General features: G+C 22.6%; 2 protein-coding genes across 7 annotated transcripts in view; one reads left to right on the forward strand and one right to left on the reverse strand.

Annotated features, from left to right (window-relative positions):
* Nucleotides 1-18,323, reverse strand: part of LOC122499063 — a 693,598-nt gene that overhangs the window by 137,666 nt on the left and 537,609 nt on the right. The gene's annotated exons all lie outside the window — the stretch shown is intronic.
* The window catches only part of LOC122499061, a 365,723-nt gene that overhangs the window by 93,404 nt on the left and 253,996 nt on the right, over nt 1-18,323 (forward strand). The window lies entirely within an intron of this gene.

Raw genomic sequence — 18,323 nt, forward strand, 5'->3', positions numbered from 1 at the left:
CTTTGAAGTTTTTTTTCGTGTCGGACATGCAAATGTAATTTGAATTGGGCCGAAAGCGCCGCTGCTTCAAATAACTAAAAAAAGAAGGGGGAAACGAAAAGAAAAAAAAATAGTGACTTTACGATCCTTTAAGAGTCCTGTTACGAGAAATTGAAAAGTGTTTAGTAAAATACAAATTTCTCCCTTTTTTTTACGGCTGTGTTGAAAATAAAAAAAAAACAGATACACACGCATTTTTTTTCTTTTTGGTTCGTTTCTCAGTCTGTGTGCAAATTCTGTCTGAAAATGTGCTCTTCATGATGTTATCAACCATGTAGCAGCGAGTGAGCTCATTTTAACGAAAGAGCCTTTTCAACGTCTTTGTTTGCACATTTCTCTAGTAGCATAAACATACATATACATATATACATAAATATTTACATGCACCAGTGCAATACTGTAAAAGCGTTTATATAGTACTATATACTGTCTTCTCGTAAACTGTTTCAAGAATATGACTCTCTGATTGACAAAAATTCTACAAAAAAAATATTACACTCGAGAATAAATGACAGGCATTTGAAACAATAGTAAAAAATGTTATAAAAAAAAAAATTTGTAACGAATATAAAATAATATAAATAATTCTGTGAAAATGAAAAATTATTATTATTAAAAAAATTATTAAATTAAATTTCAAATTATTATTTAAAAAAATAATTAAAACAAAATTAATTTATTTCTTTTTAATTTCTATTTTGTTAAAAAAAAATGTAGATAAATGAATAAAAATGGAAAAATGCTTGTTACTTTTAAACAAATAAAAGAAACTAATAATGATCAATAAAACCCACAGTAGTTAATATTTCAATTAATTATTTACAACTATTTTATGAATTTCACTAATGATTATAACTGTACATATATATATCATACATTTATGCTTGAATTATTGCAAATTTACTCACAATTTAGTTGAAATTTTAGGTAATATTATGATTTTGTTCAAATATTTAATGTATATTATTTACATGCAATATATAATTTCAGCTCGAAGGCTTTTGCCTTTTGCTCAAAGTTGGAAAATTAATTTCAATCGATTAACTGTGTTTAACAAGCATACATTAACGATTTTAAATTATCAAAGTTTGTAACACTTAAATTTTCAACGTTACAAAAATTGAAAAGTTTTTCTAATAACCCACACTCACACATACACACACCATAATCATTTTCCATAATATTCTAATATAACCTTAACTATATAGGTATATATTTAATTATCGTAAAATTATAGAATATTAAAATCATTAATAGTTTCAAAATTTAATCAAAAGTTATTAAGTTCAGTTAGAATTATTTAATTATATAATAACTATTTTATCGAAGTAATTTCAACATTATGCTAATAATAATAATAATAAAAAATAAAAGTAATAAAAAGCAATAATAAAAAATAATAAAATAATAAAATAATAGAAATGGTGGTACAAATTTTATCTATAGAAGAGATAGATTGGTAGTGTAGAATAGATAGAAAATAGAAATTAAATGCAGGATAATAAATTTTCTTTAAAAAAAAAATTTTTTGTTTTGAACAAAAGGCGAAAAGGGAGAAAATATTGCAAGTTTAATAACAATTGATGGGATTATTTTTCTAGAAAATATTCAGTTACAATGATGTTTTATTCAATCGTCTGTGATCAATGTGAATCGATAGAAGAAGATTTGAAAGTGTTGCTCGGCTCGTTTCAATAAATGTGCAAAAAAAAGGCAGTGTAGAAAAAAAATAGATATACATATAACTCGGCAAACAAGCCGTGTAAAAATGAATTCCAATACGTTTGCAGTATCATCAATTTTCTCTCTGTTTTTTGGTGCTGCTTTCATCGACTATATAAAACTACATGTACTCAAAGATATGTTCAATTTATATTCAAGGAAGTGATATTGTATTCGTTTTATATTTATAATATGAATTTTTTTTTTTCAATTTAGTCAAAGATTGAAAATTCTTGATATCTATTTAGTAAAAATTAATGATGTGAAATAAAATAAAGTTTTAATTAAAATATATTTAGTGGTAAAATATTTAAACCCCTTCGGAGTTCAGTTAAAAATCACTTGTGGGCCTAAAACGCAAAAGCATTTAAAAATTTGAATTATTATTTATTAATAATTATTAATTAATTTTTTAATAATTATTATTTCCATGTTCCTAAATTTCTGAATTTTCATAAAAGAATTTATTTATTTTTTCTTTAAATTTAATGTGTATTGATAATTTTTCGAAAAAAGTGAGTTGCAAATAAATATTATCGCAAGGTCACATAATCTATGCTTTAAAAAATTATTTTCTTTTGTACATTTTTTTTAAATAAAAAAATTGACAAATAATTTAAGATAATTTTTTATTAATATGAACAATTTTTTTTACAATCTTTGATATAAACTGCATACCAATAGTAGAATAAATATCACTGGCTTGAGAGGTAAAAAATTTTGAAACTAATTTTTTTTGTAAATAATAATAATAATTATCATACTAATTATGTTTTCAAATTATATTATTTTTGTACGTCCGCATGAAAAGGGACCACTTTGTCGATTTTATTTTAAGAGATAATCGCAAATTTTTAAAAATGGTTCAGATTTTGAATTTTTTTTTTTTTAAACAAAGTTTAACAATTTTAATTATTTTTCATACTTCTAAATTTTTATAAATGAAGAAAGAAATTTCTCTTCTTTAAATTCTTTTTCAATAGTTGTTGATACATTCTGCGAAAAATAGAGTTGCAAATAAATAATATATATCATAGCTAGATCACGCAATCTATGCTATACAAAATAATTTTCTTTTTAACAGTTTTTTTCTTAAATCGAAAAAAATTGCAGATAATTTTTCATCAATTCGAAATAATTTCATATTTATAGCTGCTTTATTTCGTAACTGAAAAACAAAAATAAAATATTTTTTTATATGAACAAAAATATAATAAAAAGACAGTTACTAGAAAAAATATTTAATGACAAACAATTTGTTAAAAATTAAAGTGATATATTTTTTTATTTGTTTGTTTTTCATTTTTAAATTACAATCCTGCACTTTTAACCATAACTTTCATGATCCATAATTTTTTAACGTCGTAATTAACGAAATATTTTTCAAAGAAAATATTTTCATAAATTATTGTTTGCGCAAAAAAAATTAAAAACTGAAAATTATCATTTAAAAACTTGACAGTCAATTTTTTTGTTGTGCGACCAAAAAATACAAAATTTTAATTTGAAAAAAAAGTACCTATACATTCGTTTATTTAAGCGTTCAGAACTTTAGAAACATTTCTAAATAAAAAAATTCGTAATATTGCAGAATATATTTAAATTACAAAAGAAAAAAAATATAAAAATTTGAATATAACCATCAAAAGAAATAATTTTTTAAAAATATTTCTAAAGAAAGTAAATATTAAAAAGGATAAAATAAAAAAGAAATATTTGCCTTAGTTTTATAATCATAATATTTAAAAATAATTTTTCATTTTTAAGAATTTTAAATTGATAAATAAAAACTTTGAATAAAAATACTAATTTTTTCAATTCCATTTATTTTTGCTCTCGAAAAAAATATTTATAGAATTTCTCCCGAAAAAAATACTTTTTAATTTATAAATAATCAGTAAATAAGTTAAAATTTCCGTAAACAACAAATTCCAAAACATTTTCAAAATATTTTTTTACTAAATTATAGAATTTTTTTTTCAATCAACATATTCTAAATTTTAAAACTTGTTCAAAATTTTTTAACTTTTAAAATTAAATCTAAATTTTTAAAAATTGAATTTAAATTTTTAGAATATGTTAAAAAACTAAATATACAACAGGAGTTTAAAAAGTTTAAACTTTTGTCATTAATTGTTAACATGTGAATAAATTCTTTTTTGTTATTAATACATATTTAATTTTCTTTTAATTTTTCTTTTCACGCTACTATAAAAAATTTAAACCATCCACTGAAAAGTTTGTTCTCATCAACTTTTAAAATTGAAATCAAAAGTTTCGCGCGTTAAGTTTTTTATTACTTTTTTTTTGTGATTCATAGTCAAAATTCTTGTTGAATCAATAAAGAGAAAGAGGTGCGGAAATAATAAAAGACAGAGTTGAAAGTCTTTTGCGTGAAATATCTTTTCACTTCAGCGACCTTCGTTTAACCTAAAGTTTTTTAACTAAAAGAGATTCTCCTAATGCAGTTTTCTTGTTGGTGAAGAATCTCTTTATTCACGTTCCCAGGCAAATAACCGCGAGGCGATACTTTTTATTTTTTTTTTCTCTTTCTCGCAAAAGCAACTGTAGTCGATTTGCATTAACGTCCTTCTAATAAAATAACAGAATACATTTTTTTTCTTGCCTTCAACATATTTAAAAAATAGATAAAAATATGAATCAAAATGAATTTTTTCAATTGCATGATTTTTAAATTTAACCCAATTATTTTATAAATTTAGCAACGAATTTAATATAATAATTTTTAAAATAATAATTTTTTTAACAAAATTTACTTAAATTAATCAAACTTTTTCATTTTTTTATTAGAATGTAAAATAAATATTAATTCGTTTCTAAGTGAATATTGAATTTCGATTATTTGTTATTTTTTTTTTTTAAGCAAGAAGATAAATTTTTTTTGGAAAAATAATTATTAAAAAAGAAACGTACGCAGTGTTAAGAAATCAGTAATTATAAATACCCATCAAAGGAAATTGGAAACTAAAAAGAAAAGTGGAATCGGAAAAAAGTTTGCCTGACGTGGAATCTTTGAGAAAAGAGATAAAAATAGCTGCACTTGAGATTTTACTTCTCGTCTCTGGGAAATCTTCTTTCTTTTCTAGCACACCATATTTCATGGGTGACTTCTTCGGTGGTTTTCTTGTCGCCCTTCGTCCCCTATATAGTAGCACGCAACTCCCGTGACAAAAAAAAAAAATATAAAAAAAAATCCTTTGACATTACCAGTGTCAGGTAATTTGACGAGAAAAATCGCGATACGGGGCGTACAAGAATGGAAGAAGCCATTGGAAGCGAGGGATGCGAAAAGTCGCGGTTAACCCGAAGGGAGCAAAGACTTTGGGTGGGGTGTCTAGGAGAGAAAGAGGAACGACAGAGAACCACCACCGGTTGGGCAGAGTGATATTGATTTTGCAGCAACAACCGGCAGCAGCATTTCATAGTCGTCTGCTCACCTACACAATTCAGTAACAAGTGAAAAGAACTTTTCTACTTTTTTTTACCCCTCTTTTTTTGCCAAATTGATAATCTTTTGTTGTTTTTGCCATTTATTCATTGTCATTAGACGGTAAATAGGGGGAAAATTATCTCTTCCTGTATACAAACTTCATACTCTCATTGAATGAATTCAATTTTTCATTATTCCAATTTAAAAATTGAAAACAATTTTTTCTTTACTTTTTATGTTAAATTTTGGTATTTTATTGAAACAGAATAACATACTATTACTACAATTTACCGTTATTTGCATATTGTCTGTCTAATGTTGACTTTTACTACTGTCCTAAAAATGACAAATTTAAGTATGACTGAAACGATTTCAACTACTAAAATTCAAGACATTCTTTTGTTTAGCAAAATTGTAGTTAGTTAAATAACCATTTAGTTAGTTAGCTAAATAAGATAAAATTTTAATTAACTAATATTTTTCTTTAAAAAATATTGTTTGACAAATCGAAAATATGCACAAGGTTGCCACAAATATTTAATTTTATTTTTTCCTGACTTTTCCCTGATTTCCAGACAAAATTTTCACGGCATGCCAATTTTCACTTTTTCCCTGATCCTAAAGAATATTCTGATTCACTCTAAAAATTATTAGATATAGTAAAAAAAAAGTTCTATCACATTTATTTACAAATTTCGATAATTGTAAAATTATTCAAAAACATCAATAACTTCTTTTTTAAATAAATATTTAATCATTATTATTTTTCTGTAGGAATTAAAATTCTTCAAAACATTCAAATTTAAACCTTTTTTGAAATTCAACAACTTTTAAGAATACTAAATAGTATTCTTAAAAAAAATATTAAAAAAAAAATAAAAAATAAATAAATAAAAAAAAAAAATACTAAATAGTATTCTTAAAAGTTGTTGAATTTCAAAAAAGGTTTGAATTTGAATGTTTTGAAGAATTTTAATTCCTACAGAAAAATAATAATGATTAAATATTTATTTAAAAAAGAAGTTATTGATGTTTTTGAATAATTTTACAATTAACGAAATTTGTAAATAAATGTGATAGAACTTTTTTTTTTACTATATCTAATAATTTTGAGAGTGAATCAGAATATTCTTTAGAATCAGGGAAAAAGTGAAAATTTTGTCTGGAAATCAGGGAAAAGTCAGGAAAAAATAAAATTAAATATTTGTGGCAACCTTGTGCATATTTTCCATTTGTCAAACAATATTTTTTAAAGAAAAACATTAGTTAATTAACATTTTCTTATTTAGCTATAACTAACTGCAATTTTGCTAAACAAAAGAATGTCGTGAATTTTAGTAGTAGAAATCGTTTCAGTCAGACTTAAATTTGTCATTTTTAGGATCCTAATAAAATCCTTCGCAAGAATTCAATTACTTTGACAAGTAATAAAATTTCTCAAAAAAATTCAATTTTTATAATAGAAAATATAAAATTTGTTGCAATAATTCAATTATTTTCATAAATAATAAATCGATTATTTGGCAATTCATTTTTGAATCAATTCTTATTAGAAAATTCTAGAAAAATTCAATTATTTAAATTAAAAAATAAATAATTTATTGAATAATTGAATGTTTGTTGAAATTGAATTCTCATAAAGAATGTTATCAATAAATTTTTAAATAAATTGAATTCTTTTCAAAAATTTTAATAAAATTTTTAAAAATAATTACATTTTTCCAGGAATTTTATTAAAAATTTTAAAAATAATTGAATTTTGATGAAGAATTTTATTATTTAGAAAGATAATTGAAATTTTGACAAGAATTTTTTTTTAATTTTTGAACATAATTGAATTTCTTCGAAGAATTTTATTACTTTTGAAAATAATTTAATTCTTCCAGCGAATTTTATTTAAGTTTATAAAAATAACTGAACTTCTGTGAAGAATATTGTTATTTATATAAATAATTCAATTCATGCAACGAATTTTATTAAAGTTTATAAAAATAATGGAATTTTGGTGAAGAATTTTATTTTTTTTTTTTAATAATTGAATTCTTGCGACGAATTTTATAAACATATTTTTAAATAATTATTTGATATTTTTCGAAAAATTTTATAAAATAAATTGTATTTTTAATAATTGAATTTGTTATTTATAAAGATACTAGAAATTTTGACAAGAATTTTTTTTTTTATTTTTGAACATAATTGAATATCTGCGAAGAATTTTATTATTTAAAAAAATAATTGAATTCTTCCAACGAATTTTATTCAAGTTTATAAAAATAACTGAACTGCTGTGAAGAATTTTGTTATTTATATAAATAATTGAATTTCTGTGAAGAATTTTTTTTTAAGAATTGAATTCTTGCGACGAATTTTATTATTTATAAAGATACTTGAAATTTTGACAAGAATTTTTTTTTAATTTTTGAACATAATTGAATTTCTGAAGAAGAATATTCATAACTTTTGAAAATAATTTAATTATTCTTTCAACGAATTTTATTCAAGTTTATAAAAATAATTGAATTTTAGTGAAGAATTTTTATATTTATAAAAATAATTGAATCCTTGAAAAGAACTTTGTTAAATTTTTTTAATAATTGAATTCTTTGCGACGAATTTTATAAAAATCTTTTTAAATAATTGATATATTTCCAAAAATTTTATGAAATTTTGTATTTTTTAAATAATTGAATTCCTGCGAAAATTTATTTACTTTTGAAAATAATTGAATTTTTGGAATCATTTGTAACTTTTCCAAAATTCAATTTTTTTTAGTATTTCTAACTAAAATTCTTTTATCAATCTAGTATTTATGAAAATTGTAAAAATTATTCATTAAATAATTTATTTATTTATTTAAAAAGAAATTATTTGTCAGAAATAGAAGAAATTGAAGGTTTCGTATTAAAATTCGTGGTAATTTCATAGTTTACGTGGCAAACAAAAAACAAACAAAAACCCGAAATTTTTTTAAAATTTTGAACATTATTGAATTTTGTGATAAGAATTTTATGACTTTTGAAAATAATTGAATTTCTGCAGTCATTTGTAACTTCTTCGAAATTCAATTTTTTTAGTGTTTTTAACTAAAATTCTTTCATAAATCCATTATTATTTTTAATAAAAATTAAATATATATTGACAAATTTAACTAATTTTAGAAGATTTTGAATTATTAAAATTTTTCAAAAATCTAAGTTGATTAAAATTTCTAATTAAATTCATTCAACATTGCAATTTTAAAAACTTTTAAATTGAAACCGTTTGAAGTTAATTTATTTATGAAAATTTTAAACGCAACTATTTTAAAATTCAATTAATTTTGAAATATTTAAGTAAAATTTTTCATTAAATAATTTCTATGTAATAATTTTATGATATTTCTTCAAGAATTAGGTAAGTTATGGTATTTAAAGAGAAAGTATTTTTAAAAATAGAAAAAATTGAATTAGGTAAGTTATGGTATTTAAAGAGAAATTATTTTTAGAAATAGAAAAAATTGAAGGTTTTGTTTTAGAATTCGTGATAATTTCATAGTTTATGAGGCAAATAAAAAAGACGCCAAAATTCAGAATTTTCTTATGAATTCTAAAAATTAAATCTTTTTCACTGCTTTTAAAAAAAAATCCCTGACTTTTCCCTGAATTCCCTATATCAGAATATGTGATTATTATAGTTATAATAATATTAAAACTTTATTCCAATTCATAATTTATTTTTATGACAAAAAAATTTGAATTAAAAATTTTTACAAGCTATTATTTTTAAAATTGCTAATTTCATTTAAAAAAGGAAGTAAAAAGTTTAAGATTAAAATATTTGAAGAACCTAAAACAGACTGTCTAGAAATATCTTTAATTTTAAATAAACAAGGCTTATATCAAGTTTTCTAATTATTTTACAGTTTTCTACCAGTTTATGTTTAATTTTTTTTTACATACGATAATAATTAATAATATACATTGTTAATATTTCTTTTTGCATTTTATTTTCCGAAAAAAATTTACCTTTCTATATTTACTTAAATAAAAAAAGAAAAAATTAATTTGAAAAAAAAAATTCATACAATTTTTTATATTCATTAAGATCATAAGGATCGTAAGATACAAATAGTAAATATAATTGGAACGAGTTTAACTTAATTACATTTAAAAATGTAAAAGCTTGTAATTAATATGTCGACGCTTAAAAGGCACTCAGACTTTAAAAGCTCATAATTAAAAAGTTTTCGACCCCTTCTCTCATCATTTTTCACTTTTAAAAAAAATGATATCCATTTTCTTTTGTAACGAGGGTGTAAAAAAATAATTTTTTTTTGTAGAAATTTTTCTAGTTTATCATCGCATGTAACTTTATTACCAATGACAATGACATTTTAATCGGCCTATTGTAAAAAAAATGAGGTTAATGTGTTAAATGGCCTTAAAGATCCCAAAGTAAACTGAACTTGCACCGAATTGGCGCGAGATTTCCCGAATGAGCTTGTCGTTCGTCGAAGCGGAAATGTACGATAAGGCCCGTTGTCACGATAAAGGTCTTGGTACCAAGGAAAGGTCCATTGGAAGCTGTGAAAATTATTGTCACTGACCTTTATGTTAGTAGATTCTTTTTTTTTTCTTTATTATTTTCCTCTCTGTATATAAATGTTCCACTAATTGGTAACATCAGTTAAGGAGAAATAAATTTTTATCCTTTTTCCTTCATTTTCTTTTTAAGAATATTTTTTAGGAATATTAGTCTACACTAGTTATGTGGATTTTGTATAAAAATTATCTTTGTCTTCTTTATTCTCCCTCTTTATTTACATTTCATTTGGAAGTTCTTTGCACAATTTTAAAAGTTTTGATTTATGGTTGTATTGAATTTTTTTAAAAATTTATTTTATTTCTTTATAAAATTAACTTTTAATAATTCAATGTCTCACTTTAACAGTTTTTCTGTATAATATAATATAAATATTGCAACCAGGAGATATTCTGTCCACCCGGGGGTTATTTTGTGCAAGCAAGGTTTTTGATCAATAAAATCCTTAAAATTAGTTGTTTTTATTGGCTATTATTTTTTTTACATTGTTCAACTAGATAATAATGGAGGGCACTAATTGTTATTATTTAATTCTTTGTCAGTTAACAGAAAAAAATTCCTAAACACGGAAAATTTGTATTGAAAATTTTGAACGTTCTGAAAAATTAAAACAAATCTCCTACAGTTTTATGGTGTGCCATAAACTCTATACCTTGTTTATAACTTTTTTTAAAAACTATATTTAGGTCATTGAGTCATATTGTTGGAAAAATCTACAAATCTAAAATTAAAAATTAATAAATATTTTAACAATAAAAGAATGTAGTCAAGGTTGGACCTTATAGTCAAAGTTGGACAATAATTTCTTTTTTAATAATTTAATTCTTGAAGAACTATCATAAAATTATTACTTATAAATTATTTAACGAATAATTTTTCTTTAATTTTTCCAAATTAACTGAATTTTAAAAAAGTTGCGTTTATCATTTTCATAAGTAGATGAACGTGTAAAGGTTTCAATTTAAAATTTTATAAAATTTCAATGAAATTTTTAACAGCATGTGTTTGTTAGGTTCTCTTTAAATATTTAATAAATTGAGCTGAAATTTCGTACGAAAGTCTACTAAAATACAATAAAGACTTTCTTACAAAATTTCAACTCAATTTATTAAATATTTAAAGAGAAAAGTGGTCGAAAAAATTACCATTGAGAATCTAACAAACACATGCTGTCAATGAATTTAATTAGAAATTTTAAAAAACTTTGATTTTTAAAAAATTTTAATAATTCAAATTCTTTCTGGAAGTAGTTAAATTTTTTAATATACATTTAATTCATTATTAAAAACAATGAATTTATAGAAGAATTTGAGTTAAAAACACTAAAAAAATATTGAATTTTATATAGAAGTTACAAATGATTGCAGAAATTAAATTATTTTCAAAAAAGATTCTTCTCCAGAATACTATTATAAATAATAAAATTCTTCTCTGACTTCAATTATTATTATAAAAAATTGTAATAAAATTCTTGTCAAAATTTTAATTATTTTCAAAAATTTTCCTCAATTCAATGATTTTTAATATCTATTATTTTAATAAAATTTTTCAAAAGAATTCAATTATTTAAAACAAATTTTAATAAAATACTAAGCAGGCATTAAATTATTTTCATAATTAATAAAGATTTCCCAGAAATTCAATTATCTACAAATTTTTTTTACAAATTTCTCTCCAATAACTCAAAATTATTATTTTCATAAAAAAAAAAAAATTTTGAATTTTTCGAAAAATGTAATTATTCTTAAAAAATTAATTAAAATTCGTCAAAAAATGTAATTATTTAACAATTTGTTCATAAAATTCTTTATGAGAATTCAATTTTGAGAAACATTAAATAATTATTTAATAAATTATTTACTTTTGTATTTAAATAATTAAATTCTCGTAGAATTTTCTAAAAAAAAGTGATTTAAAAATGATTTTTAGTTAAAATTTTAGAAAAACTGAACTCAAAATGAGTCGAAAAAGTGACTCATTATGAGCTGCAACAAAAATGAACCTCGCAGATGGCGTCACGTTCTATGTCATTTAACATGGACTCATTTTGAATTGCAACAAAAATGAGTCCAAGTTTTTTCTGTGAATTGAATATTAAAATCATTATACAATGAATTTTTAGAAATAATTGAATTTTGAAAAGGTTTCAAATTAAAATCTTTGAATATCTAAATTTTTTATCCATTTAAATAATAATTCTGTGGAATAAATTTTTTTGAAAATGTCTAATTGAATTTTTTTGTAATTATTTATTGAAGTATTTATTTATTCATAGTATTTATTTTTATCTAATATATTTATATTTAATTGAAGAAATTTAAGAATTTACGAATAATCGAAATTTCGTAAAATTGAATTATAAACAAATGAATTTGAACATTTTCAAAGAACTTTTTCAAAAAATTATTAAAAATAATTGATTTAAAGAAGAATTTTAGTTAAAAATTCTTGAAAATAATAATTGAATTGAAATGATAAAGAATAATTTTGAAGATGTTACAGTTGACAATATTCTTTTAATATAGAATAATGATTTTATCACTCGCTCATCTTTATGTTTTATAATAATATTCTCATAAAAGTTGTTGAATTGAAAAAAGGTCTGAATTTGAAATTCTTGAAAATCTGAATTCCTATGAAAAAATAATAATGATTAAATATTTATTTTAAATGAAACTATTCATGTTTTCGAATAATATTACAATTAAAGAAATTTGTCAATAAATGCAATAGAATTTTTTTTTTTTTTTGAGCATCTAATCATAGTATGTGTTGAGATGATAGATTAATAATAATATCAGTAGTAAAGAAAGTATTTGGTCAGACAATAAGAAAATTCTGCGATCAGTAGTAAATTCGGCTTTTAGTCAGACGCTATTGGTGTTTAATAGTAAGGGGCCGTCTATATACTATATTATGGACGATCCCTAATCAGTTCTGTATTTGATTTGAATACTATATTATTATTTTATTTTTAATTTTATTTTTAATTAATTAAAATTAATCAATTATTTTTATTATTAAAATACTCTCCAACTATTATTTGCTGACTTGAACTAAACTCATTTATTATTACCAAATAATTTTTATTGCTATCAAGTATATTTTTTTATTATTTTTTTTCTTTTATTAACTTTCTGTTCCACTCGTTCATTTATCGACCTTTTTCACAAAGTAAAACAAAAGCTCGAAATTTAAATTAACTTTTAAAGTGTATATATGTATGCGTGTGTATGAGTATAAAATATCGATTGTAGGGGAAAATTAAAAACTGCGTGATTTAATATTCTTTTTTTTTGAAGCTATTAAAGCTCAAGAGAGAGAGAGAGAGAGAGAGATAGTGCGAGTGAATAATGATATTGAATCTGCAAGAAAATCTTGATAGACGACGGGAAGGTACAACGGAAGGTGGAAGAATCGCAAAGATCATGTATAGTGGAAGGGGGCAACTATAAGGGTCGAGATTGCGATATAATAAGGAGAGGAGAGATGGAGATAGGCAATGGTGCTGGTAGCAATAGTTAGAGGGGGCGGGGTGTGATGGTGGAAGTGCTCGGGAAAATGATGGGGACCAGAAGTGAGGGAGAAGAGCTAATAAGGAGATTATATTAAGCGAGATTTCCCGGGGCTGGTTGAGTCAAGCCTGCGGGGTCGAATGGTTAAATTATTAGCATTAACTCGGAACTCCCAACAAAGTCTAATTAGTGGACGACTTATTCGTCAATCTCTCGTTTCCCAGAAGAGAGAGAGAGAGAGAAAAAATTCTTGGGGAATCGCTTTCTGATTTGAAAAATTGACACTTTCATCAATACCGACACGGATGAATTGACAATATCGACTCTCAACTTCCTCTCCAACGCTGTATTAAAATCGCTAAGGGATCCACATCAATTGTCCTCTAATGAGGATAATATAACGGGTGGGATTTAAAATTTACTTTCTCAATTTTAATAATTCCGAATCAAATTAGAGTAATTATATTTTATTTCAATGAATCAATGTATTTTTAAATACTCTACAAGATAGTTATAATAGTTTAATAGTTAAAGAAAAGTTTTCAAACAAAAAAGTTGGGAAAATATGTCATTTTCCATTATTTTTGGTTTTTAAAATACCAATTTAAAAAAAAAAATAAATAAATAATAATAATAAATAAATTTTAAAATACACCAATTTCAAAATTTATGATCGAATTAGGTTCAAAAATAGGCCAATCAAAGCATATTTTTTAATACTCTACAAGTTGGTAATGATATTTTTAAAGTTACTTCTACATTTTTCAAGAAAATTTTCAAAAAAGTCTTATTTTCACAAAAATTTTAGATTTTTAAAAGTTTAATAGTAAAAAAATAATTTTAAGTGATTTTGTTTAATTGAAATTAGTTTGTAAGCTTAATCCCAATACATAGAAAATATCTACTACTTTAATTTAAAAATAATTTTTGTTTAAATAAAAATATGTTTAAAAATTTTATGTTTGATTCAAACTTAAAAGTTGATTATAAATAATTTAAAATCAATCATAAATTATGTTTGAATTAAATATATTATTTCTATAAATAAACCAAAAAATATATTTGAATTAAACTTAAATTTGTTTGACTGTATAGCAAAGATATTTTAAGTTTGATTTAAACAAAATTTGTTTGAATCAAATAAATTATTTTCTCAGTGCAGGTTTGTATGTAAAACACGAAAAGTTGTACAAAAAATAACGGAAAAATATAATTATTTAAATTTATAATTTTTAAAATGGTAATTACTTTTAATATATGAGTGATTTTGCTGAAAGTACTACTTTTAAACTTACAATTTTTTAATTTATTTTTTTTTAATTATATGGTTTTTTATATTGAAACTACTTTATTTTATACTTAAGGGTAAGATTTTTGAGTTTCGCAAAATTAATTGTTAAAAATATTAAAGTTTCTCTTCTTTAAAGAAGATTGACTTTGTTGCTCCATTAGATTAGTTTTATTTGATTCGCGAGTTTTTTTTTTTTATTAAAAATACACGTTAATATTGTCCACGTAATCCAAAATAAAATTACACTTCTTAAAAAATAATAATTTGCATATTTTAATACCAAATATATTCAGTTCGATTAAAATATAAATCTAGGTAAAGTATCAGATTTGATGGTTATTTGGGTTAGGGGAGAGTGGGGCAAAATGGGGTACCTTTTTGAAATTGGCTGTTTACAGAGAACCAAACGAATAAATCGATTCAGCTAAACTTCAGAATTCTTCTTTGTACACTTAGCTTTGAGGAAATTATGATAATAGCGGAGAAAAAAATTTTTGAAAGAACTTATATCGTATTTTTTAAGAAAGTGCTAAAATCCCATTTTGCCCCACCCGTGGGGCAAAATGGGGTGGCATCAAATAACTATACAAAACATTAAGTATTTTTTCAAAATTCATTAAATTCTTGTTGTATGAGATTATAAATACAAACAAAAAGTAGGATTCTTTATTACTACGAAAAAACAAGTAATATTTATTAGAATTTAACAAAAAAAACATGGATATTGCAAAATATCGATATATCGATAATGAAACATCGATAGTATAAATGCCTCAAAGCAAAAATATCGATTCTTCTGCAGGAAACCTTTAAATATGCATAATATAATGTTTTTAAATAGTTTTAATGAAACGGCGTAGCTTCCGGCATGCCCCACACTTAGGTACCCCATTCTGCCCCACACTGCATATTAAAACAAAATGCAATGTTTACAAGTTATTGTAAACAATTAAACAATCTATTCTATTGGAAATTACTCTAGAATAAGTACTGAAAAAGATCCCACACTTGCCAAATTAAATGCATTATCCCAAAAAGTTTGGAGAGCACTTTAATTTTGAAAAAAATTCATATTTTTTTTGCTTAAAACTTAAAAGTTGTATAACTTTTGAAAAAAAATTTTCTTTGGAGTGTCTTCATAATTAATAACAGTTTCTTATCAACATAAATGATATATGTCGAGGAAAAAAAAATTAAAAGTATCTATCATGGAAAAACAGAGGTACCCCATTTGACCCGCCTACCCCATTTTGCCCCACTCTCCCCTAATTTTTTCAAAATAATGCAGGTAAATACTAAAAACAAAAGAAAAACATTTCTTTTTATAAATAATAAATAGGGAAATAAAACATCAGATTCTCAGCTTTATTTTAATGTGCATTAAAATTTTTTTTAGGATATTTTTAATGTATAAAAATATCAGTAATCATCGTTAATTAATTTTAACCTAAAACTGAAGACAAAGTTTAAACATTTTTATCAAAAATAAAACTGAGGTCTCAAAATTTTTTAAATGCATGTTTTTATAGAAAAAACATTGTACTTTCTGACATTATTTTTAAAAAATTTCTAAGAGTTCGAAAAAAAATGCTAAAAAGGCTTCGGAGGTGAAATTATTTTAGTTACTGCATCAATGCAGATGAATAAAATTGTTTAATTTTTTTTTAAATGATAAGTAAGTGCTAAATTTTTACTATGGAAATTAATAATAATTATTTAGAGAGTAGATTTTGTAAAATTAATCGAGACATCAAAAATGTCACTTTCAGAAGAATCACTCATATATAAAAATTCAAATGATAAATTGATTTTATAATTAAAATTATCTATTTATTTATTTATAACAAAAATAAAAATCATTATTTAATAATTAAGAGAAAATAATTCAACAATGTTTATTCTGGAATATTGAAATTTACTCAAAATAAATAAATCCGAAGCAACAACACATCTCAGATTTTCTCCTTTTTATTTTCTAAAAAGTGATATAATTCTGAAAAAATGACACTTTAACGATAAAAAAATGTTAATTTTTCAATCAGATATTTAACAAAAAACCCAGATTAAGTCATTTGCTAAATTTCTTTATATCTGCCAAAGAAATTAATGTATTTTTAATGTTCATAGGTTGATTTGAATCGCAATTTTTTCTCGAATTGAGATTTTTTACAAAAATTTATTTACGTTCATTACTTTAGAAAGTGTAATTCATTAAAATTTTGTATCAAGAAAATTCCAAAAATCATGATTACTATTAGATGCTAAAAAAAGGATCTATAAAATTCGTTATTTTAAAAAAATGTTTAAACTTCGAATAAAGTTTTGAATTATAAGCACATGTATTTGATTTTCAAAAATTATTTCTCAATTGTAAAAGTACCTTTAAAATTTGTATACTTTTTTCATTATAAACTTTCGTGACTGGCATTTTCTGAAGTATTGTATGTAGATACATGTTTTTAAAAAATCCCATTTCTATAAAAAAAAATACTTTTCAAATGACCCTATGAATGTTAAAAAACGTTAATTTCTTCAGAAGATTTAAAAAACATTAGGGAAATTATTGAAAATTGGGTTTTTGTTAAATATCTGATTGAAAAATGAAAATATAACATTTTTTGTCGTTAATGTGTCTTTTTTATGAATTTCATCAGTTATTGGAAATAAATAAAGGAAAAATTTTTATTGTTTACGTTTATTTGAAAATTTGTTTTTCTACTATATAGGAGAAATATATTTTATTTTTATTTTATTTTTTTTTTTCTATATCGTTAAAAATTGATTTGTGTTTAAATATTTTGTAATAATATTCAATTGTCATTTAATAAGCTTGTTCAGAATAAATATTATTTGCTTTCTTTACGCTATTTATCTTATTAATGTGGAAAAAAACTGGACATTTTTAAACTTATTATTTAACGTCTAAACTAAAAATTTAAAAATTGTTTATATAAGATTGAAAAAATAATTTAACACAAAAACTCGTATAGATATGTGTAGTTATAAAGTTTCGTATAAAAATAATAATACCTAAACTAATAATAGCCCTTTAATTAATAATAATAAATATCAATTACCACGAAAGGCAATTAATTTATTCATTAATAATGAAACCATTAAAAAGGTGAAAATTATAAATAATAAATGAATATAATAAATAAAGTTAGGGGAAAAAAGAGAAAAGTCGTATTGAAGATTCACTTTATCGATGTTTTCAATGAGAAGTTGTTGAAGAAAGCTAAATTATAGGAATGGGGAGATTGCACGAAAGAGTATCGTGTATAAAAAGGAAGGTTCGAGAAGACTAGAGTGCACCATTAACGAGACTAAAGGTGGCATGAGGCTTCAATCTTTGTAAATTCACGTAGCCTCTAAAAGAAGAGGCAATAAGAGAACCAGGTAAGTATTGCGAGTACTCATTCAAACTCTTTGGTTTTTTTTTTTTTTTTAAAAACCTTTTTCTTATTTTTTTCGAAAAAAAATTCTTTCACTATAATGAAAAATTGTGTGAGACAAAGTAAAAGTTCCCTATACATTTCAATTAATTTCTCCGTATAAAATGTGTCTAATTAGCAAAAAATTCTTTGATGAATTAATTATTCGAAAAAAAATTTCTTTTATAATTTTAGTTTTACAATTCTCATTTATAAAATAATGATGTAGATAACTGAAAAATAATTTATTTCATAGATATGTAATTTTAAAATAAATTTTTTTATGGGTC

The sequence above is a fragment of the Leptopilina heterotoma genome, unplaced genomic scaffold (assembly GCF_015476425.1).
Source record: "Leptopilina heterotoma isolate Lh14 unplaced genomic scaffold, ASM1547642v1 Lhet_164, whole genome shotgun sequence".
Taxonomy (NCBI): domain Eukaryota; kingdom Metazoa; phylum Arthropoda; class Insecta; order Hymenoptera; family Figitidae; genus Leptopilina; species Leptopilina heterotoma.